The 23,867-nt window shown below is 43.6% G+C and overlaps 1 protein-coding gene across 1 annotated transcript in view; it reads right to left on the bottom strand.

Moving 5' to 3' along the window:
* Nucleotides 1-23,867, bottom strand: part of HECW1 (HECT, C2 and WW domain containing E3 ubiquitin protein ligase 1) — a 223,173-nt gene that overhangs the window by 16,217 nt on the left and 183,089 nt on the right. The gene's annotated exons all lie outside the window — the stretch shown is intronic.

Raw genomic sequence — 23,867 nt, 5'->3', positions numbered from 1 at the left:
TGCCTGCCTGGTCTAGCATCCTGGTTTCCCCACCATGTGGGCCTTGCCCAGCTCTGGTACCCGCCTCCATAACTGAGGTCTCCCTGGTCTCTTCCTATCTAACTAGATTTTCACCTAAGCATGGACTTAGTTGTGACTTTCTCAGATCCTCCCAGTAGGAATTTCCAACTAACCCATCTCCATCACCTTTAGTGAGGCTATTTTTAGACTCAAAAAGATTTCCTCTATAGCTGCTCCAAGCATTGTTAAAATGAATAGATTATCTGATGCTATAGAATGAGTGTAATTATAAACAACACTTCAAATTGGCATGTTTGAAGCAGTTGATTGATTTTGCATGAAATTACATGCAAATATTATTGACTCTGAAGAGACTAGAGGTGAACAGAACCTCATAAAGGTGCTATGGGGCCATTGTGGGTGGGGAGGCGCAGAGGATAATCAAACATCTTAGAGTCCTTGAGGCCAGGTGCCCCACTGGTGCTTCATTCTTCACTGCTCTTTCCTGGCTACCCCAATAACTGACTAGTCCTCAACATGGTAACTACAATCCTGTGTATGAAAACACAGTTCAGTTCTACTCCAATACAGGCTTACCCACCCTAACTGAACTCCAAGGCATTACAACTGATGCTTCCAACATACTGGCAGGGTTGCAGCCAACCAGGTGGAGACCACTGAGGCCACCCAAAGTGGGAAGAAAGCCAACGCCAACACAGAGATACCAGGCCAAGTACCCTCCTGACTTAGAGGCGGCCCCAGAGGGCCTAGCAAAGAGAAATAGTAATTTCAGTAGGCAGTCAATATCTGCAGATACGGAGTAGAGGAAAATATTACATGAGAAAACTATTTTCAGCTCAATGTTAAAAAACTGAATCTCAATGAATTGTAAACTTTCTAGCAAAATATAAAACATTAAACTCTATTTAAGAAGTAGAAAACTCAAATAGACAACCACAGTGTAAACTAGAAAACTGAAGAAAAAGGACTATATCCAAAATTGATGCTGAGACTGGGTATACATATCTATATATATTTATTTAAAGACACATTCTTCCAAACTCTTAATGGACAGAAAATCCCTCTGCTATCTAAACAGTTCCAGAAATCAGAAAAGGGTAGAAAACTTCTTTATTCATCACTTTGAACTACCATAACCACAAAATGGAATCTGGAAACAAGCAAAAGAAAGAAAACTAAAGACATCTCATTTATACATTAAAAAATACCGTGAACAAAACACAAGAGAACCTACCAATCTCTTCCCAGAACAATGCAACATGATTAAGGATGTTTGATTTTAGGAAACTAAGGACAATTTAATATTAGGCATTCTATTATTAAAATTAATCATAAGATCAAAAGACAAAAGTTGTTGTTGTTGTTAGAAGCTGAAAAGTTAGATAATATCCATCATCAATTTCTGAGGAAAAAATCTTTGTAGGAAACCAGGAATAGAAGAAGGCTTCCTTAACAGAATAAAGAGCATTTATCTCAGCATCATATTTAAGAGTACAAATACAGAAGGATGCCGTTATCACCACTCTTCACAATATGCCATCAGTTCTAGTCACTGCAATGACTTACAAGTGAACAACTGGAAACAGATTAGAAATAACTTTTATGGAATGCCTATTGGGCCAACACATGTTATGTATGTTACCTCGTTGATCCTTGCAACAACTCTATTTTATGATTATGGCTATCTTCATTTCATAAGTTAAGAAATGGATGGTCAATAATTAGTGCCAGGCAAGTGGTACGGTGAGGACACTGACCCTTACCTGCCCGAAACCAGAGCAGGCCCTTTCCTTTGTGTCCATTTTGAGAAGCTGGAGAGTAGAGAGGCTAATCCTCTGGTCTTGGGGCCGGGCTGCCTGGTGTGTGACCTCATGCAAGGACTTGACCACTTAGTCTCCATTTCCTCTTCTAGAAAACTGCCCTCTTTAAATGTTAGATATTATTGCTCTTATTATTTTATGTTGGCTTCCAACACCTCCTTGTGCTAACTAGAAATGTTTTGGTTTAAGTAAACTTCAACTAGCTTAAGCCAAAGAGGGAATTCATTATAAGGTCCTGGCAGTGTCCCACGGAATCCAGGGTCAGGAATGCACTTGGGCATCAGGAATGTGAGGGACTTGCGTGACTTTACCCTCTCTCATTGAGTTTCTCCCTTTGCCTCCTCTCTGCACATCTGCTCCTTTCTTCTCTCTCACTGCCAACATGTCCCATGTTTTACATCCTGAAGTGTAAGCACCTAGAAGGACCAACTTGACTCTCTGTGACCTAGGTCCAAATTTCCCTGATCGTCCCAAATCAGGTTGGATGCCCACTCTGGACAATCATGAGTGATCACGAAAGCAGGGTCTGGGGAGGGGATCTCAGAGTCTGGTGTCTTGCTCGGCACTTGGCAGCTAGGATCTCCACTGCTTGCCTCTCATCAGATGGAGTGTGGCAGATGGGGTTGTTTCTAGCACAGGGGACTGCAATGCAGACCCAAGAGAGAACCGTTTATTTGCTTTGTATGCGGTAGACCCTAAGATGGAATTTCTAAAGACAAAATTACACTAGTTTCACAGGCTGATGTGGGCAACTAGTAGGCCCTAGATATTTTTTTATAGCTGTGCAAGCAAGCTATGATAATTTGGTTTGGTTTCACATAGACAGGATGGCTTGTAGCCAGTCCAATATATACAGTAAAATATATTCCAGAGCAAAGACCTATAATCTGGGATGGGTTTGTATAAAGCACAATACAGTAACCGTACAATTCAAATCCAAAACAATAGCTTAAAAAGCAAAGATTGCAATGGAAAGCCTTTACCAGTTGATGAATTGCCATGGCATATAATTCCATGAACAAGAAAACACCTTCTAGTAATTGTGCCCGTCCTTTATTTATCTCACCTAGCTTGAACAACTACTTGCTGGGAAATTGACTGTACTTGTTGTTAACACAGAATACAAATGTGTAGGAATTATGAGATGGAAAGAAAATACTTTTCTTTAGTCTCTGGATTGACAACTAAGAAACTATCTAGATAATTTAAGCCAGAAAAAAAAAAAAAAAAAGAAAAAGTTTGTTTTGATCTAAGTTACTTGCACAAATAAAGAGTTCTAAGGATAAATGAAAGTAAGTCCTACAGAAGTAGCAGACTCCTCCTCCTCTGCCTGTGGGTATGCATGTGTTACTTTAATATCCAGGCCCCAAGGTCTCCAATTTGAGAGCCCCTGTATGTGAACTTGCAGAGCCTCAGTCACTCCTTCCTCTCTGGGGACCTCAGATGGAGTCTCATCCGATATTGCAGGCCAGCCTTGCACACGGGGTGTGGCGTTGCTCCTCCTTTTTCTCTGTGCTGCCATTTTTTTTTTTTTGGTGAGGAAGATTAGCCCTGAGCTAACATCTGTTGCCAATCCTCCTCGTTTTGCTGAGGAAGATTGGCCCTGGGCTAACATCCGTGCCCATTTTCCTCTATTTAACGTGTGGGACACCTGCCACAGAATGGCTTGATAAGTGGTACATAGGTCCGCGCCCAGGATCCGAACCCGCGAATCCCAGGCCGCCAAAGCGGAGTGCATGAACGTAATTGCTATACCACCAGGCCAGCCCCTATGCTGCCATTTTTGAGCCATGCTGATCTCAGCACGTCCCAGAGATGGTTAATGTGTGCATGATCTAGCGCCACTGCCGCCAGCCCCTAGGCTGCTGCCTGAGATCTGCTCTTCCGAGTGGCCTGTGCTCATTTTAATTTTGCCAGTAGGGAAAGAGCTCCTCTGTGTTGACCTGCTCTGTTAGCAGGGCATCACAGCAGCGTTGCTGGGGCCCTGAGACTTCATGAGGACTGCTTTGAAGTTCACTCACTGTCCCTAGGCTGGCAAAGTCACAGTGGGCTCAGGAAGCAGCTGCCGCCACTTATTCCTAGTGAACCTCAGGCTCTGTTGGCCACCTGCTGTGCCATACTTCTGCTTCTCTTGTGCTGTGTCATTTTGGAGGACCCCAGATTCCCTGCTCGTAATTTGCTTTCTGTTGGCTCCCCTCACAAGCAACATCAGACATGCCCATGTGTGTCTGATTCCAATGATGGGCATCATTCAACTTCTCTTCACAGGAGGGGCCACAGGCCCCAGGTAAATGAGCAGATGCAAGGGCATACAATGTGGAGGTGGCTGAGGACAAGAGGGGACAAGGCATCTCCCCCTCGTCTGCACATACCAGACATGTCTAAGTCCGTGTGCCAGCTACGCCATGCCCATCCCACTGGGACACTCCCCCTGGCACTAGATGTTGGGTCTCAACCTTTTCTCATTCCAGCCACTGAAGGGTATGATACCCTGACGGGTCAGGAATTGGACCTCCCTTCATCAGTAATCCTCAAGAGAGAGGAAGAGAGTCTCCCTCTGGCTCCATCTTGGGTGTAATATGAAAACTCCCCAGGAGATTCTGACATGCCATCACCCTAGGAGGTATTCTTGACTTTTTAAGAACACAAGCCATTTTTTTTCTATTTATTTACCAATCAGAGAGATGTTTCCACAGAAACCCATTTCGACCTAAGACACCAAAAGAAGATGGTCAATATAGCAAAATATAGAACCGCATATTTAATAGAAAAAAAAATCCTTTCTATTGAGAGTCAATCCAATACGGGTCTTGTTGGTGAGAAGGCGTAGTCTGTTTTCCTTTAGTGGGCGAACGTGGACAGCTCATAGTTGGATTTCTCAACCTAACCCCACTGACCCTGTGGTTTGTAGAAACATCGCTTGGACTCTAAATTCTTTTCATATCCTTGGTTTTCAATACGTTGCCAGCTTTTGTTTTTTGGTATCATCAACCCCTACCCTCCTGCCAAAGAAAAATAACAGAATTGGGTATCTTTTAGTGTAAAGAAAAAACACTGGCAACATAGAAAATATCAAATAAAAATGCATCAACTCCATCACCCAGGTCAAGAGTGTGGAACTCGGCAGGCTAGCCCAAGGTTCGGCCCAGATCCTGACCCTGACGGCTCTTTCCCCTTTAGTATCAGTTGGTGAGTACAGACACACTTATGTAGATGGGATCGCCTTGCCACTCATGTTCCTCTGCAACTTCCTCTTTTCACATCACAGTACAGCACAGAGACCCTCACATCCGCAAATATAGGTTTCCATCATCCAATTTAAATCAACTGCAAAGTATTTCATTACATGAATGTCCCAATACTTGGCTTATCCCTTCCCACTCTGATGGTAACTCCAGCGGTATTCTGCTCATAGGTACTGGGGGGAGGCAGCATGCAGCCAGTTAACTCTGGGACCATGGGAGAACTTCCGAAATGGGCAGATGTCATTCTTCAAGCATCCTCATCAACACTTCACCAGATGTCTGGGAGAGGAACTTGAGTTGCCTCCCATGAACAGCCACTTTGAGCTTTCATCAAGACATAGAGGACGATTATGGCGGAAGATCTGAAAGAAACCAATGTTTTTGGCAGGGGTTTATCTCAGTTCCATCTGGGTTTTGACCATTTCAGGGAGAGTTCAAAGGTAATGGAGTTTCACACATTTATAGCACATCTTCCCATGTGGTTGTAAGGCCCAACAAAGACTTGACTCTCCCACTGAGTGTGTTACTGTTTGTTGACTCATTACTCTTTAGGCTGTTTGCCAATAATCCAAGAAAAGCAGTGTGGTGGGGAGGACAACATTGCAAGCTCTGATGTCAGGCTGCCTTGGTTTAACTCTTCTGACCTGTGTGACTTTGGACAAGCTGCTTAACATCCATAGGCCTCAGTTTACTCATCTGCAAAATGGGGGTCATAATGGTACCTATTATATAGGTAAACCACTATGATGGTAAAGACTTTGCCCAGGGACTAGTGGAGGTCAGTCTATCTGAGTGTTTGATAAATCCTATCCACAGACTGGCATGCTGATCCCTTATACCAGGCTATCCACCCACACCGGAATGAAGGGGGAGGATGTGAACTGGACCAGTGGGCTAGCTTGCAGTCTCCTGCTGTTCCACAGCTGCAAACTTTTGCTCGGCTTACAAACAGCATTCATGTATCACAGTGCCTACACAGGTAAGATTTGTCGAATTGAATTACATTGAAAATTATATCTGGTCTTATCCTAGTGAAGCACAAATATACAAACCTACATCATACACCATTGGAGGCCTGTATGATTAGGTTAACTGCTCACATTTCCCATATCTATTGTAGGTATCCTTCCAGGAAGATGGACAGAAAGACCGAACTGCAGATGGGACTTCAGGTGACTGAGTCAACGTATGGAGAGACGTGGCGAATGTTTTACACCAAGAAACTGAAGTAGCAGGTCTCTCCCTCCCTTCCTTTCTCCCTCCTCAATCTCTCTAATGAAACTTCGTCTGGGAACATGTTTTAGCAGAAGGTAGTATGTAATGATTTCACAGTGCAGTTTTCAACTGATTCTTTAAACAAAAGCAGTTTGCGTAATGGCAAAAAATTCAGTCAGGAAGTTTGGGAGAGGAATTTCTTGTTCGCAGGCTGCATTTATGGAAGGGGAAACAGGATGGTTTGCCAAGTGAAGAAAATAAAAGACCTAATGATACCCTGGAAGGACATTTTGGACAGAAGAACAAAACACTTTTAAAAGGCTTCTAGCTAATCCCTTTATATAAAAGTGTTATAAAAATGGAATAAAACCCTCAGTGCACTGCCCAGGCAATACGCCAAATGAAAGGTTCTGAAAAGTGTCTCTCAGTTTTGGTGACCTTCTCAGTCTCTTCTTGAACTGTGAGCCATCAGTCTCTCTCTGCATGACTCTTGCCTTCTGTATCTTTGGCTGCATCACCACTCAGTATCAGAGATGCTCCCTGCACCAGCTTTGGCCTTGAGAGACCCAACTGGCCCTCTCTCTGGTCTTCCTCCTGGAAAGAGGATCAGACAGTACACTGGAGAGCTGTAAAGAGGCTGGACGCTTGGTGATAATGCGCTCGGCTCTTGCTGCTTTTGGTGAGGGGATGGGGGCTGAGGCAGACGCAAGAACACCTGGCAGGACACTGAGGTCTGCTCAAAACCCTGCACGCAGTCTGCAGACTTTGAAGGCCTCTTTCCAATGCCATGGCTTCTTCTGGAGCACAACTCCCTGTCAGAACCAGCACTGTACTGGCAAATCCTAGGGGCTCAAAAACATTTTGTAGAGTCAATGAATGAGGCCAGAGAGCTGCTGAAGCTGCACTCACGCCAGAGTGCCCCCAGGACACCATCAACACGGCAATCCTGCCTCCCAAGCTATGACTCTGTGGCTGCACCCACCTCCTGCGGACTGACAACCAGGGGGTTTATGTCAGCTGAGCTCTAGAAGGTTCTTTCTTCAGCAGTCATGTTTTCCATCCCTGCTACTTTCTGGATCTTCCCCGGTCACTGCTGCCCTGGCAATGGACCAGGACTTGCTAAGGTGCTTGTGGTTCTCAAAAGAATAGAGCCGGTTCCTCAGCTGTGGCACTATTGACATTTGCTGTCCTGTGCACTGTAGGATATTTAACATCACTCCTGGCCTCTACCCACTAGATGTCAGTACCCCCTACCCAAAGTTGCGATAACCAAAACTGTCTCCAGACATTGCCAAATGTCCCCTGGTGGGGGTCGGGGCAAAACCACCCTCTCACGGGGGGGCTATCCGAACAGGTGATCATAGTCTTCTAACTGACACGTAGGCACCACCTGCCTGTCCCGGGCCCTCGGAGGCAATGATGGTCACACAGCCCGAAGCTTGGTGCTCCACTCTGCACATATCTGGGCAGTTTCTCACCACTCCCTGAATCTCTAATATGCCTTCCTACTCCACTACATATCCTTTCAGACTCCCACCAAGAACTCGGGCTCTAGGTTTCTCTTGGGGAAAGGACAGGAAGGGGAATGGTCCCTCCCAAATGCACCAGATTGTGTCATCCTTACTGAGGGGATGATGCCTGGTCTGAATTAAGAAACGCAGTGAGCCTCCAGGAGCACGAGCATTAGGAGCTGGGGGAATAGCAATGCCCGAGGTGGGAACATATATGTCTTGTTTGAATAACAGCTGAGAGAGCAGTGGGGCTGGACCCCAGAGAGAGAAAGGGAGGACGGTAGAACATGAGTTTGGAGAGATACCCAGGGCTTGGCAGGCCATGGGAAGGACTTCGGATTTTATTCTAAGTGTGATGAGAATCCACTGGAGGTTTCATGCAGGGTCTATGGAATGAACTGATTGATGTGTTGAAATGATCACTCTGGATGCTGCACAGAGAGAGGTGAGGCTGGCAAGAGTGGAAGCAGACAAATCAGCTTAGAGGCTCCTGCAGTAATCCAGATAGGAGGTGATGGCAGCTTACACTAGGGAGGTGGTAGTGGAGGTGATGAGATCAGATTCGTGGTAGAGCCACCAGGATTTGCTGATGGATGGGATGGGAGGTGGGAGAAAAAGAGAAGCACCAAGAACAGTCCCTGGTCTTGGGCCAGAGCAACGGTATAGATGGTGGTGCCGTTTACTGAGATAGGAAACACCAGAAGAGAAGGTTCGGAGGAGAAATTTGACAGTTCTCTTTCAGACATAATTAAGTTTGTGGTGCCTATTAAATATTCGGGTGGAGCTGCTGAGTAGGCAATTGTACTCATTGTACCAATGAGTCAGTGCTTCCAGGAACAGGGCCAGGCTGCAATGTGAGGGTCGTCAGGATACAGGTGGCAGTCGAAGTCATGCAACTGGACAAGATTACCAAGGAAGTGCGTGCAGATGGATAGGTAGATCAAGGGTTGAGTTTTAAGCAATGAAACTGCCAGGGATCTGGAAGACGTGGAGCGACAATAAAGTAAACTGAGAAGGAACAGGCAGTGAGGTGGGAGAGGAACCAAGGGATGTGGAGAGCGTGTTTCAGGAAGGAGGCAGAGACTGACTGTGTCAAGTGCCTCTGAGATAAGGTAATAGGAGGCGTGAGAGTTGCCCCATGGATTTGGCAACCTTGGTGAGAGCTGTTTCCATGGGGGTGCGGAAAGGGGAGGAAAGGCTGGCTGGAGAGAATGCGAGAAGAGAAAGTGGAGAAAGTGAGCACAGATAACTCTGAAGGAATGTTTCTCTAAAGGAGAGCAGTGAATCAGAGCATAGGTGGAGGAAGGCTGACATCAAAGGAGGCTTGCGTTTGTTTTTTAAATGTGCGTTCATGCATTTTCAATTTCAACAAATTTACTGAGTGCCTACCACGTGCCAGGTGCATACAAAGATATAAAGGTAAACGTTCATTTTGAAGAGTTTACAGGACAGTAAGGGAGACAGACATAGCAATGCAGCATTTCATTACCATGTAGCAAGTCTGTAGGAGGATGCACAGGATGTGTGAAAACACAGAGGAGGGAGACTTAGCTGACTTGGGAGGCATTAAATCTAGGCAGGGTTCCTGGAGGAGGTAATGACTGAGGTGAGCTTTAAAGAATGAGTAGAAATTAGTCTGCTTAAGATGGCAGGGAAGGGCTTTCTAAGAAAATAAAATCACATGAGGAAATAGGCAGGAAATAGAATGGAATGTGTTTAGAAGAGCATGCAATTCATGATGACTAGAGCATGAAGAGCAAGGAGGGGCAAGATCAGGCTGAGGAAAGAGGAAGTGGGGGGTCCTGGAAGGCTTTATTTTCCATGCCAACGAGTACAGCCTTTAACTTGTAGATAATGGGGACCCATTGAAGGGTTTAAGCAAGGGAGTGACATGCCTGGTTGGCATTTTAGAGAAACCAATCTGCAGCCATGTGAAGGATAAATTTGAGAAGGGGGTCAGAACACTGGCTGTAGGGTATTACAGTATGTCTGGGTAATTGTGAGAAATGATTTGGAGGTAAAATTGGCAGGACAGGGAGCTTTATGTGAGCAGAAGGAGAAGTGAAGGATGACAGGAAGTGGCTCATGGGAGAGATTAGATGTTAACTTGAAGGAAGATCAAGGTGAAGGTATCTAGTAGGTATTTGGATAAAAGAGTTTGAAGCTCAACAGAGAGGTTAGGCTGAAAATATAGATTTAGAATTCATATTTTGACATGGAGAGAAGTTTATAAAACAGTAAACTTTGATTTCATTGCTGTTTTTTATATAAAGTTATATCTATCTTTCCATCCATCTATCATCCATCCGTCCATCTGTCCACCCATCCATCCTTCCATCCATAAAATAGCATGGAAGGACTTGAGTGAAAATATTAATAGCATTTATTTCTGTGTGGAGATATTTCCTTATGAGTATTAAATTTTTTACAATGAAAATGCAATACTGATGTGATAAAATTGTATATGTTTATTTACATACAATAGAGACATAAGGAAAAGTAGAAGACATTGGTGTCTCAGAATCCAAAGTTGGGGAGTTTCAGGCAGGAATCCATATCTATTGCAGCAAAGTTTCCATTAAGGTAAGGAGTGATAATAGTTCACTGGGTTTGTTGATTAGGTGGTCTCTGCTGCTCATGGAAAGAGCAGTTTTGGTGACGAATACTGAAGTTGGATTTCAGTAGGTGAAGGAGTAAATGAGGGAAAGGAGCCATTAGCAGGGGGAGAGCGTCAAGTGTAATGATCAAAGAGAAAGAGAAAACTGCTGGAGCGAGGGCATGGAGGAGATGGGAAGAGAAGCCAAGTGGATGAGTCTGCTTTGAATGGGAGGAGGGAGATAGAGGGGAGGTCTTAGGGTTGGGTGAGTATTTGCAGTTGGGGTGGTAAATTGAAGTGGCTGCCTCAGTGTTGCTACTTCAGTAGGGTCTGAAGTCATCTCCTCAAAGTGAAGGAGCCTGGTCAGTAGGGGCTTTTAGGACAGCAGAATGAAAGATGCACCAGTCAAAGGACTGGTGAACTTTCTTGCAGAAACTGCTGAGGTCAGAGAGTGTGATTTAGAATTGTACCATCTCTCAGGATTATTTCATTTTCTCTGGTGCTAGAGGTACAGGAAACAGCTCCGGCGTTGAATGTGGGAGAGTGAGTTATGATATTAATCCAAGGTGGCGTTTTGCCCATAAGATGGGGTGCAAGCATGGAGGAGAGAGGGAATTGTGTGTGCAGGGAAAGGAGGTGTTCAGGAGGCCTGGGGTGAAGGAAGACATGCCAGATGGGGAGGAGACGGTGAGCTTGAGGTGTAAATGAGCTTGGTGAGCAGGGGCGATAGGGGGAGGAGGTGGGAACACTGGCTGTAGAAGGACTGATGTGGGATTTTAGAGTTTTCAGTTTCAGATGTGGCACAGTTCTGGGTGATAATGAGGTCGGGAGGGCCATCGTGGGAGCAGGTGGTTGGAGTGGAATGTAGGTCAGGGCCTCTGGGGTTAGGTAGGTTAGGTCTATTCTCTATACCCACCTTTATTCAGATAATGTTTCAAGGAAGGTGTAAAGAATTCCTTCCCTCATGCCCTGAAAATTTTTTTAAACATTGCAGATGCAAGGCATGATTTATACTTGGTTTTCATAGCTTCCCTGTGTGTGGAAACAGTATTGCAAATTAGCTGAGAAAACTTGACGTTTTCTTCATCTACCATGAAAGAGACTCTGCCAACACAAGATAATGACAGGATATTATCTTCTGATTGCTAATTAGCAACTGAAATGAATGTCTAGCCTTGACACCTGCCAAGTGTCCTCCATTAATATCAGCCCTGCAGGGGGCAAAGGAGTAAGAACAGGGCTGCTTGTTCCTCAACATGGCAATGCGGCGGGCCAAATGAGCGACTTTCTTTTAGAGAAAGCTCTTCTGGAAGCATATTTTGCAGACCACCTGTATCTGTAGTGGGTTGAATGTTGGTGTCCCAAAAGATATGTCCACTTCCTAAACCCTGGAACCTGTGAATGTGACCTTATTTGGAAAAAAGGCCTTCGCAGATATAATTAAGGATCTCAAGATGAGATCATCTTGGATTATCCATATGGGCCCTAAATCCAGTGACAAATGTCCTCGTAAGAGACAGAAGAGGAGAAGACACAGAAACAGAGGAAAAGGCCGTGTGAAGACAGAGGCAGAGACTGGAGTGATACAGCCACAAGCCAAGGAATGCCTGGAAACTGGAAGCTGAATGAGGCAAGGAAGGATTCTCCTCTAGAGCCTTCAGGGAGAGTATATCCTTACCACCTCCTTGATTTTGGGCTTCTGACCCCCAGAACTAAGAAGACCCGGTTTGTGGTAATTTGCTGTGGCAGCCCTAGGAACGTCATACAGAACCCAATCCAAGGATATCCCTCTTCCTTAGTTTTCTGAAACACTTCTCACTAAGCATATGATCGTGTAGTTTGTAAACTGATCCACTAAAGTCATATATTTAATTTCATGCAAGAGGAGATTTTATCTAATTTTGAATGAGACATGAAGTCTGGTTCCATGTCCAGAATTATATAGAAAAATTGACCAAAAAAGCCTGCTTGCCTACATAACTAAAATGCTCTGAAATCCGTTCTATCCTCCTCTAACTGGGTAATCCAGGAAGGTGAAAGTTTAAAAGATCTTAATTATCTGAGTTACACAGACCAGGGAACACAGGAATAGCAATGTCACTGTGCTCCAGACAGAACCCACAGTGCCTTATGACCCTTTAAATGTAGTGTCCCTCTCTTGTCTGTGACTCATTAAGCAATGTACAGTATTTCACTAAAGCCGAGTCAGGTTAAAAAAATAATCAATTTTATATAACCTAAACAACTTTTAGGTCAGTCATTCATTCGTTCATTCATTCATTATTTCAATCTTTCAACAAATCATACGAGGTACCTACCATTCTTGAGGCACTGTGCTGGTTGCTGGGATACCTAGAGAGCATAACAGGTAAGGCTTCAAGCTCCCACGGAGAATACAGTCTAGTGACATTATGGTCAGGAAATGATTAGAATTCTTGAAATACCATCTGAGTCTCAACTAAAATGACATTCTGTAATTTTCACATGACTGGCAAAATAATAATGGCTCTGACAACACCAAGTTCTCATGCTACACAAAGGTTTGTAGATACTGATACAACCAGGATACCAGGAATACTTGAAGCTATTTAAGTCATTGGTTCTGAATTAAGTGCATTGACAGAGGGGAAGTATAAGAAGCCTAAACCAAACAATGTAATAAATCAACACGATATTGAGGTTTGAGACCATGTTCTATTTAGCTTTATTGTTTTGAAGATTTATCTACTGATTATATTCTTCTTTAGCCAACAGAATGAGTTGATATTCTTTGAGATTAAAATATAAAGAGAAAGTCCCTAGAAGTCTGGAAAGTAGGGAAAGCCAATCTTGGAGTCTACGTTTGCTATTCATCCTCCGAAAACTGGAAGCCCTTCTTGCCCCTAAAGATCCCAAGGCACCTGTCTGATCTGCCCCCGGCCTTTGCCTGTGGATCCGTCTCCTGGATTACATCACATACTTCCTTAGAAGTCTAGAGTGATTTCCATGTATCTTTCACAATGATAGTCCTGATCATTAGGTTTATGTGTCTCCATCAATTATCCCCATTCTCAGTTAGGGTTGAACTTCTGTCCCTGGCCCACCTCTGCAAATGCTATTTTCAACACTTTTTTGGGACAGTTTTCCTATTCTCAACTTAGGAAATCCATCCCAGGTAGTTAACATTGGCCCGTCCCTCGGTTCATTCCAGTTTCTGTTGCTGTCAAACTCTTCACACTTCCCACTGCTCTGAATGTACACGTCCTCTTGTGAAATGGAGGCTAAACAGAAAATAAACTTCTATGTTTTCACATAATTTATGTGTTTTTTTTTTCTTCTGTGAGGAAGATCAGCCCCAAGCTAACATCCAATGCCAATCCTCCTCTTTTTGCTGAGGAAGATTGGCACTGGGCTAACATCCATGCCCCTCTTCCTCTACTTTATATGTGGAGCCACAGCATGGCTCCACAAGCGGTGGTGGGTGCACACCAGGGATCTGAACCCACGAACTCCGGGCCGCCAAAGTGGAGCATGTGCACTTAACTGCTGTGCCACCGGGCTGGCCCCCCTAATTTATGTTTTTTAAAAACCTCTTTCAATACACAAAAAGTCTTTTGAAGACAAGATGCTGTTGACTCTGTTAATTCTAATTGGTATTTAAACAAATCAGAAAATGAACAAATTTCATGGAAAGTGCATCTTTCAATGACTTAAACAATAGTTCCAATTTTGTTAATTTTTATACTTAGAAAGAGTCCAGCCTAGGGATTTCTCAGTTATGATATTGACCACATATTCTAATTTATTCCTAGACTTGATGTTGTTAATAGAGTGCTTTCATTTCCTTTGTCCTCGAAGCAAATTTTTAAGGTAGGCAGCATCAATTTCCATTTATTTAATCAAGCCGTCATGTACTTATAAAAAATAGTTTGAGTCATCAAACTTTGCTTTATTTGAGTAATCAAAGCATAATTTTTAATCCCCATTTTACATGTTAGGATGCTGAAGTAAGGTAATGTAAATAGTCTGGTCAAATTAATTAACTCTGATTCTTTTGAAACCTCACCTCAGTTTAAATCCTAAAACACCAGGGAAATTAGGGGAACAGTAAATGGCGTCTCCTACGCCTGAGCAGCACATAAGCTTCTCCCACCCTCCACCAACGGTTGCTTATGCAAAACCGCTGTAACTTCTTTTCCAATAACATAAGCATGAGGGAGAGCTAAAGGTGAAATAATAGCCTGAAAACCCAGATCGCCACAGTCTCTACAACAGGAACTTTTTTTTTTGAAGTCCTTTCAATTTTAGGTCTATATGGGCATGTTACAGCATCTCCACTCTTTTCTCCCCATCTACAAATAAGGGATAATAAGGTTAAAATTCGCTTACCTACCTCACAGGATTAAAAAGAACAGTAATTTAATGTTAATAGGTTCTTTGAAGATGAAAAGCACTTCATAATTGCTAAGTTCTATTACATTTTAAAAACCCATCTCAGAGCTACCCCTCTTTCCTTATGCTCATAACTCTGATTAATTAAAAATAATTATCCTTTCTCAACCTCATTATTTAAGTGCATAAAATATTTACGATGCTCTCACACCATGTGCGTTTCCATGCTTTACCCAATATTATTGCTTTCATTTTTGGACCTTTATATTTTCTAACTTCTCACATGTTGGTAAATTGTTGTTTCCGCCTGGGGTGATTTCATTTCCCTGTGTGAAAATGGCACAGATATTTAGCTTTCTTCTTCTCACACTCTCTGGAGGGCTTTTGAAGCTGCCAGCATCTCTGGCAGTGCTTCTCCAAGGGTGCGACCATGCTATTGGCATCGGAACCCCTGGGGTGCTTGTTAAAATACAGGCACACCTCAGAGATATTGCAGGTTTGGTTCCAGGCCACCACAATAAAGCAAATATTGCAATAAAGCGAGTCATACAATTTTTTTGGTTTCCCAGTGCTTATAAAAGTTATGTTTACACTATACTGTAGTCTACTCAGTGTGCAATAGCATTATGTCTAAAAAAACAATGTCTATGTCTTAATTAAAAATACTTTATTGCTAAAAAACGCTTCCATTGTCTGAGCCTTCAGCGAGTCATAATCTTTTTGCTGGTGGAGGGTCTTGCCTTAATGTGGATGGCTGCTGACTGATCAGGGTGGTGCTTGCTGAAGGTTGGGATGGCTGTGGCAATATCTTAAAATGAGACGACAATGAAGTTTGCGGTAGTGATTGACTCTTCCTTTCCTGAATGATTTCTCTGTAGCATGAGATGCTGTTTGATGGCATTTTACTCACAGTAGACCTTCTTTCAAAATTGGAGCCAGCCCTCTCAAACCCTGCCGTTGCTTTATCAACTAGGTTAATGTAATATTCTAAATGCTTTGCTGTTATTTCAACAATCTTCACGGCGTCTTCACCAAGAGTGGATTCCATCTCAAGAAACCACTTTCTTTGCTCATCCATAATAAGCAACTCCTTATCTGTTAAAGTTTTATCATGAGATTGCAGCAATTCAGTTACATCTTCAGGCTCCACTTCTAATTTTAGTTCTCTTGCTATTTTCCACCACATCTGCAGTTACTTCCTCCACTAAAGTCTTGAACCCCTCAAAGTCATCCATGAGGGTTGGAATCATCTTCTTCCAAACTCCTGTTAATGTTGATATTTTGACCTTTTCCCATGAATCACAAATGCTTTTAATGGCATTTAGAACGGCGAATCCTTTCCAGAAGGTTTTCAATTTACTTTGCCCGGATCCATCAGAGGAATCATTATCTATGGCAGCTATAGCCTTATGAAATGTATTTCTTAAATAATAAGACTTGAAAGTCAAAATTATTCCTTGATCCATGGGCTGCAGAAGGGATGTGTGTTAGCAGGCACGAAAACAACATTACAACAGTATGTCTCCATCAGAGCTCTTGGGTGACAAGGTGCATGTCAATGAGCAGTAATATTTTGAAAGGAATCTTTTTTCGGAGCAGTTGGTCTCAACAGTGGGCTTAAAATATTCAGTAAACCCTGTTGTAAACAGATGTGCTGTCATGCAGACTTTGTTATTCCATTTACAGAGCACAGGCAGAGTAGATTTAACACAATTCTTAAGGGCCCTAGGATTTTCAGAACGGTAAATGAGAACTGGCTTCAACTTAAAGTCACCAGCTGCCTTAGCTCCTAACAAGAGGGTCAGCCTGTGCTTTGAAGCTTTGAAGCCAGGCACTGACTTCTCTCCAGCTATGCAAGCCCTAGATGGCATCTTCTTCCCACAGAAGGCTGATTTATCTACACCGACAATCTGTTGTTTAGTGTCGCCCCCTTCCTGAATTATCTTAGCTGGATCTTCTGGAGAACTTGCTGCAGCTTCTACATCAGCACTTGCTGCTTCACCTTGCACTTTTATGTTATGGAGATGGCTTCTTTCCTTAAATAAACCTCGTGAACCAACTTCTGCTAGCTTCCAACTTTTCTTCTGCGGCTGCCTCACCTCTCTCAGCCTTCATAGAATTGAAGAGAGAGTTAGGGCCTTGCTCTGGATTAGGCTTTGGCTTAAGGGAATGTTGTGGTTGGTTTGATTTTCTATCTAGACCACTAAAACTTTCTCCATATCAGCAATAAGGCTGTTTCGCTTTCTTATCATTCGTGTGTTCACTGGAGTAGCACTTTTCATTTCCTTCAAGAGCTTTACCTTTGCATTCACAACTTGGCTGACTGGCTCAAGAGACCTAGTTTTCAGCCTGTTTTGGCTTTCAAGATGCCTTCCTCACTAAGCTTAATCATTTCTAGCTTTTGTTTTCAAGTGAGAGACATGTGACTCTTCCCTTCACTTGAACACTTAGAGGTCATTGTAGGGTTATTAATTGGCCTAATTTCTGTACTGTTGTGTCTTAGGGAATAGGGAGGCCGGAAGAGAGGGAGAGAGACAGGGGAATGGCTGGTTGGTGGAGCGGTCAGAACACACACAACATTTATCAATTAAGTTCACCATTTCATCTGGGCATAGTTCACGCTGCCCCAAAACAATTACAGTAGTAACATCGAAGATCACTGATCACAGATAACTATAACAAATATAATAATAGTGAAAATGTTTGAAATATTGCGAGAATTACCAAAATGTGACAGAGACACAAAGTGAGCCAATGCTATCGGAAAAATGGCGCTGATAGACTTGCTCGATGCAGGGTCGCCACAAACCTTCAATCTTTGAAAAACGCAGAATCTGTGAAGTGCAATAAAGTGAAGCACAATAAAACGAAGTATGCCTGTAGAGGTGCCTGGAGATCAGACTCTCTGTGGGCTGGGTTCTGGAAATCTGCATTTAAAACAAGTTCTGCAGTTGCCGTCTGAAGTTTGAGAACCACTGACTCTAAGTCCCTAGTCCTTTTTTTTTTTTTTTTTTTTTTTGCTGAGGAAGATTCGCCCTGAGCTAACATCCGTGCCAATCTTCCTCTACTTTGTATGTGGGACACCACCACAGCATAGCCGCCAACGAGTGGTGTAGATCCACGCCTGGGAAATGAACCCACGAACCCCGGGCTGCCCAAGTGGAGTGCGCGAACTTCACCACCACGCCACGGGGCCAGCCCCCTTTGTCCTTTTTTTTTTAAGATGGAAAAAAAAATGGCCTGAAAGTCAGAAGTGAGGTTTTTCCTTAGGCATGAGCCACTGTATTTTACGCACAGATACCAGGGAAGGGATGGGGCACAAAGACCTGCCTCTTCTAAAAGCAGAGGGTCCAGGGTGCCCTTCTTGGCCTCCTCTCAGCCCACTTACCTGCAGCCACACGCATCCATGCCTCCTTCTGCCCCACCAAATAGGGAGGGGTTCTTCTTTCTGTCCAGAGCTAATCTCGTCGTGTGTCATCAGCCTCTAAGTGTACCTTTGCCACCCACACCTGTCAGTTATTTCCCTCCAGTCCAGGAAGAAGGGGCTGCCCCTGTTTCAAAGTTCCTCTCTCCACTTGTGCAACAACCGTCTTCTCTCCTGTCTCCTCGGGCGTCCTGTCCCACCAATTTTCCTCACCTCTCTTCTAATTCAAGTCTTTCCCTCTCTTCTTACACGGCTTCCTCAAAAACCTTGCACCTTCTAGCTGCTCCACAGAGTTTAGCTTCCAGAAAGAGCAGTTTTCAGGGCTACTGACTGCTAACACAAATTAAAACAAGCAGAACTCCTTTTGAAAAGGGAACGCACAGTACAAACAGCAGGGGCAAGTGCCAACAATCATAATGTCCTCGCCGTGGAGCCATTCTGGAATGAGTATTAGGGAAGTGGGGTTCGGTTCTTCGCAGCTCCCTGTCCTCCTCTCAGAAGGAATGTCCCTGCTCCGGGTTCCCGCGCCACGCCCAGCATTGTTTTCATTCCCTCTGCTGGGTGCACATTCTTGCCAGTTGAGTTCAGGGTTTGGCCCTAAGCTAGACTCCCATCTCCACAGCTAATAGTGGGTTCGCTTGGCCCTGCCGCCCCCACCAGCGGTTTGCTCTGTAATTGTTCCCTCCTGGTCTGTGAGAGGACGGAGGCGTGGTGGCTGGCCCGCCTGCACAGCTGCAGGCCTGCTGGGAGGGACAGGGTGGCTGCTGCTGGGCAGGTGACAGCACCCAGGCCTGAGAACCGCCTGCCTGAAAACCCTGGAGGAACTCCACGGGATCCTCATTCCCGAGAGGCCTGGCCTCTCTCTGAGCTTTGTCCTCTGACTGAGTCCGGGAGGCAACTGTCCTGGGAAGCAAATGATTAAAGCAAGTGGGAGGTTCTCTTCCGGATGAACTAGAAGGGAACCGGAGTGTAGACTCAGGGACCTGACTGCACCCAACCCAGGGGCCTCGCGCTCAGTCCCAGCTCAGAGGCTGGACTATGCTGTCCCGTAATCAGAGATGTCTAATATATGACGTATTCCAATGCTGAACGTGTTTTTATAAAACTATAGGCCCACAGAAAGATTCATCTTGCAAAAATGTTGCCACTCTTGTTCAGCCATGTGACACTTCTTTTTCCAAACTCTTTCCATATGGCGACATTAAAGCAGCGGTTCTCAACAGCAGACGTCTGCCTCCCAGGAGACACTGGCAATGTCGGGGGACATTTTTGGTTGTCACGCTGCGGGGTGGTGGTGGTGGTGTGACTGTACCTGGCGAGCAGAGGCCTGGGATGCTGCTAAGCATCCCACAACACAGAGGACAGTCCCTACTGAATTCTTTATTGAATTATCTGGCCTCAAATGTCAATAGTGCCGAAGTTGAGACACCCTGCATTGAAAAAACCAATTGAGCTTCTCTAACACCTTCTGATGTCCCTACAAAATATACATACACACTCGAGGAAAGAATGATAGCATCTGCATTTGTTAAATGCCTACTGGGTGCCAGTCACCTTTTCTGTATCTTTATAACCACCATGCAGGATAGGGACTGTTATCTCCTTTTTATGCCCAAGCAGGCTGAGATGCAGACAGGTTAGGAAACCTGCCCAGGGTCACAGGGCAAGTGAGCGCTGGAGCAGAAATGTACACCGGTTTTGCCTGGCTCTTGCTGTGTGGCACCCTGCCTCAGGAACTGAAGGATGCTGTCTCTGTGCCAGGAACCGTGCTGGCTGCAAAGTTCTTTGTTTGCTGGCTGCAAACAAAGACCACAAAGTGCCGCCTGATCTAGTTTCAAAGCTCACACAAATCCTTACAGCGCAAAGTAGCCAGGAGAGATGGGATGCGGAATGCAGACAGCAGCCCAGAGTGGTGTTTTTTCAAACTGTTTTGCACAGAAGCATCGAGATGAGGAGGAGGAGGAAGAGTTTGAGTGGACAATCGACCAGCCACCAGGCTCCTGGAGCCCGGCCCTACTTCCATCTGTTCTAGACACTGGGATGGAATGCAAATTTCATTGGAAAGCGAGGTTGCAGCTAAAAGTGAAAACTTCTGTTTCTAAAAGAACACAAGAGAAGATGAACTTATTTTTCAGAAGAAAGTTCAGGAAAGAAGTCACCAAGTCACAAGGGTGGGCGAAATTTAGACCCATATAAATGAGAGAAGAGGAACAGAGAAAACAACAGGGCACGCGCAGGGAGTGGAGCATAGCCCGACGGAAGCCCGCGGGGGACGGAGGAGGAGCCTGTGGGGAGAGGCAGATGGTGTATCAAGGCCGGCGTCTTGGTGCTTGGGCTGTCCTGAGGATCTGAGGAATCTGGACTTCATTTTGTAGACAGTGGGAACTATTAAAGACTTTTGTGCTGAGTAAAGTGAGGAGGGTGGCAAAAGGGGAAGGAGAATGAATGAGACCAGAGGCAGGGCTGACAAGACACGAGCGTGTCCATGTGGCATTTATAATCTGCCAGAGGCTCACTGCCCGGCAGCCGGTGTGACCCAGCACCAAGTCCTCAGGAGCACGGGAGTGCACTGAGGAACTCACGTCTGCGCCATTTGTTTCCCTCTAATAATTTAGCTAAGCCATTTGCACCAAATGGCGTTTTAGCTGTTGGGGATTTATTTTTGAAAAAATGACACACACATAGAATTTTTATGTAATGTCATTAATATGATCATGGATACTTTTTTTGTTATCATTGGTTTTGTCTTCTGGTTTAGTTGGCTCCTCTCTCTTTGCCTCATCTCCTGTGATCCATGTTGACTAAGATGCATCCTTCCACATTTTTCATCTAAATCCTATAATCACAGACTAATTTATTTATATTTACGTGTCTATATACACACACAGGCTTTGTGTCATTATTTTTCAATTTTTGAATTGTTTTGTTTATATTTTTCTGCTTCTTTTTTTCCTTAACAGTATCTTGAAGAAATAAATCCCTCTTCATCATCTGGTAAGGTTCTAATTCAGTCCTTCTATGCCTCATGTCACTGTGCCGCGTGGATCTACCGTAATGAGGTTAACCCGTCCCCTGCTGATGAACACTTGGGTGGCTTCTACATTTGTGTCTTTACAAATGTTGCTGAAATAAACATCCTTGTCTGTTTTGTTAGGCAGTATAGCATAGCTTTTAAAAGTTTGCACTCTAGAGCCGGCTGCCTGGGTGTTTGATTGTTAGTTCTGCTGTCTACTAGCTCTGTTATGTGGGGCAAGTTTTAAATCTCTCTGGGTATCAGTTTCCTCATCTGTAATATGGCGGGGGCAGAATTATAGTAGGATGTGTAACTCATGTAGAGCCTTTACAAAGATACCTGGCCCATAATAAGGACGCAATAAATATTAACTATTATTATAAGGGTCCTTAATAATAGTGCTTTTTTTCTATGAGATACACTCATGGGCCAAAGGGTATAAGGGTTTAAAAAATTTGAGTATATATTGTTGATTGTGTTTTTTAAAATTCCTGTTCCTTCTGGCAATGCATGAGAGTATCCTTTTAGCCAAATCCCCTTCAAAAAGAGATAATATAACTCTTTTTAATTTTTGCCAATTTGATAAGTTATAAAGTGATATATCATTGTTACTTTATTTTCCATTTCCCTGACCACGGTAAAGCTGAAATTCTTTTTATGGGTTTGTTGACCATTGGATTTTTTTCTTCTCTGAACAGCTTTTTCATGTTCCTTGCTGATTTTTCTACGGCTGTTTCCTCTCCTCTTTTTAAGTTGAAAGAGCTTTTTGAAATCTATATCACAGATTTTTAACCTCTGATTTTCCTGAGTTGCAAAGATTATTTTTAAAAATCAAAGCTTGTCTTTTGACTTCGTTTATGGCATTTTTGACATAAAAAGTATTTTAATTTTTATATATTCAAAATGTTTTCTTCTTCTTTTACAGATTCTAGGCTTCCAATCTTGATTTAGAAAGTCTCTACCACTCAAGCTTTCTTGAGTTTGTTTTATATTCTCAATAATGTTTATGTTCTAGAATATATACAAAATCATATAGACTTTCTTGAAGAAATTTTATTGTTACATTTTTACTTGTGCTTTCAAATTAGAGAGGAATCTAATTTTCCTTTGGTTGCATAGCTAGTTGTACTGGCATCAAATACTAAATAGTCCATTCTTTTCCAACTGGATTGAACTACTACTCTTGTTGTACACTAAATTCTCGTACATCCTCAGGTCTATTTCTGGATGATACAAGTGTTCAAAAAGAATGTTCTAATAATTTTGAAACCTTTACTAGAAGTTTCTCATAAGTTCTAATGAAAGCTATGTTAAGAAACGGGCAGAATGGACATAGCTACAACTGGTCACGCATATTTTATGGTGACTTCCCCACTAATTTATGCCCCATATGCCCCATAGCTTTTCTAGGGCATTGCTAGGAAGGCTACTTAGATTCAGGCAGAGATGAAACCAGCAAAGCTCTTGCAGGTGTCTAGGAAAGAACTCAGGGACTGCTGTTGGGGTGGGGCAGCTTATCTGATCCTTGACTCAAATAAAAACTATACACTGAGCTCTTTTATTAGCATGGGCCTGTGGAGGTTGAAGGGCCATGAGACATCCAGTGGGATCTCGTAATGTTGTGGTTTCTACCTACTAATTCAAGACTCTGCAGATGTAGCAAGGGATATTTAAAGCGTGTTACCCAGGACTTCTTAAGTTCCATAAAACTCTACAATTACACTTAATACCCACTTGGCCCAACTCTAAACTCAAAGGAGCCTCCCTCCTCCCCCCACCTCCCCTTGCTAAAGACCTGAAAACAGAAGATTTTTACCACCCAAGTAGTGTCTGCTTGGAAAGGGAGAGAGGTCAGGACAGGGGCAGAAGGAGGCGGGTGGTCTATTTTGCAGTTAGCAAAGGGCCATGGGCCCCCCTTGGAGATTTTGGCTTATGAGGTCCTAAAATTTCTGGTTATGACAGTGGTAAGGTTAGATTTGTCACTATCACTGACATGAAATGAGCACATGGACCTTCTGGTGGTTGCACAGAAACTGGTTAAACAGTCATCGTCAAATTTGAAAGCTGGCTTCTGAAAATCCTCACACTGACAATTACGTGAAGGGTGACTCAAACCACAGTAACTTCTTACAATGGTACATGCTAATACTTATAACAAATAGAGTATGTCTGAAACGCTGGCACTCTTCCTCAAAATAGAGAAGCTCATCTATTTCAACTATTTAGACTTCAGCGCATCTTAGATTTGCTCTGGGAAAAGTGGCATTCAGAATGACTGAGGCAGAGAAAGAATTTCCAGTGTTGATTTCAGAAAGGACAACTGGTAGGAACTTAAATGACATTCAACAATGAGCACTGTTTTTCTGAATCCCAAATATTCTGAACTAAAAATTGAAATGAGATTGATACTCTCATAACCAAGGAATTTTACCTGAGGAGTATTCCATCCATCCATCTATCTACCCATCTATCCATCCATCTATCCAACCATCCATCCATCCACCCATCCATCCTCCTCTCCCTCTCATCCTTCTTTTTTTCTTTCCTGCCTTCCACACATATTTATTGAGTACTGAGGTTATGACTAGGAAAGCAAAACCCCAGTCTCACAGGGTTTATATTCTAGGGGGAGAGACAAACGATGAGTTTGT

The sequence above is a fragment of the Diceros bicornis genome, chromosome 41 (assembly GCF_020826845.1).
Source record: "Diceros bicornis minor isolate mBicDic1 chromosome 41, mDicBic1.mat.cur, whole genome shotgun sequence".
Taxonomy (NCBI): domain Eukaryota; kingdom Metazoa; phylum Chordata; class Mammalia; order Perissodactyla; family Rhinocerotidae; genus Diceros; species Diceros bicornis.
This window is presented reverse-complemented; position numbering and strand designations above follow the sequence as displayed.